Raw genomic sequence first — 960 nt, 5'->3', positions numbered from 1 at the left:
CACGTCCGTCCCTCCCACAGCCCGGCGCGGAAGAGAGACGCCGGGCTGGCTGAGGCGGTTCCCTCAGGGGCGGCGGTTCCCTCAGGTGGCGTCGCCCGTTGGGCGCCGGGCGGGTGTCCGCGGCCTCTTCTCCTCCCGGCGGCGGCCAGGCGGCCTGAGGAGGCCGTGCCGGGCGGCTGGAGCCCGGCAGGTGAGTTGGGCTGAGGTACCGGGTCACGGGCAGAACCGGCGCCTGTTGCACCGCGGGGCAGAGAATTGGTCATGGCGGTGCGACCTCCCAGGGGAGGAAGGAGCAGGCGCTGGAGGCGGGCAGGGCTGAGCCCTGACCCACGGCTCTCGCCCCGCCATCGTTTGTACTCGTGCAGCGGTACCCTCCTGCAGAAATGGTGCATTTTTTAATACCTGGGGTGATAATTCTGTGCCTTTACATGACCCCGATCACAAAACCATCCAATCAAAACCTCTCTACAACTACCTGAAGGGGGGTTGTAGTGAGGTGGGTGCTGGTCTCTTCTGTCAGGTGGCTGGAGATAGGACGAGAGGAAATGGCCTCAAGTTGAGGCAAGGGAGATTTAGGTCAGATATTAGGAAAAATTTCTTTACTGAGAGGGTTGTCACACATTGGAATAGGCTGCCCAGGGAAGTGGTGGAGTCACCATCCCTGGAGGTATTGAAAAAGCACGTAGATGGGGTACTCCATAACATGGTTTAGTGGGCGTGGATGATGGTTGGACTCAATGATCTTGAAGGTCTTTTCCAACCTACATGATTCTATGATTCTGTAAATCGTGAAATCAGATTTCCAATATATCCTGTTGTATTTCACCCAGCTGCCCCCCAAAGTCATCTAATACTATGTATAACTGGCAAATCGCTTTCCAGGAGGTCCTAGTTTAAAACCACCTGTACTTCCCTGTATTGTAGCCCAGGCAGTTCACAGAGCTGCTTAGTCTTCACTTC

Source organism: Haliaeetus leucocephalus, unplaced genomic scaffold (genome assembly GCF_000737465.1).
Source record: "Haliaeetus leucocephalus isolate CR32 unplaced genomic scaffold, Haliaeetus_leucocephalus-4.0 Scaffold151, whole genome shotgun sequence".
Lineage (NCBI taxonomy): Eukaryota > Metazoa > Chordata > Aves > Accipitriformes > Accipitridae > Haliaeetus > Haliaeetus leucocephalus.
The sequence above is the reverse complement of the archived record's forward strand: the minus strand, read 5'-3'. Positions refer to the sequence as shown.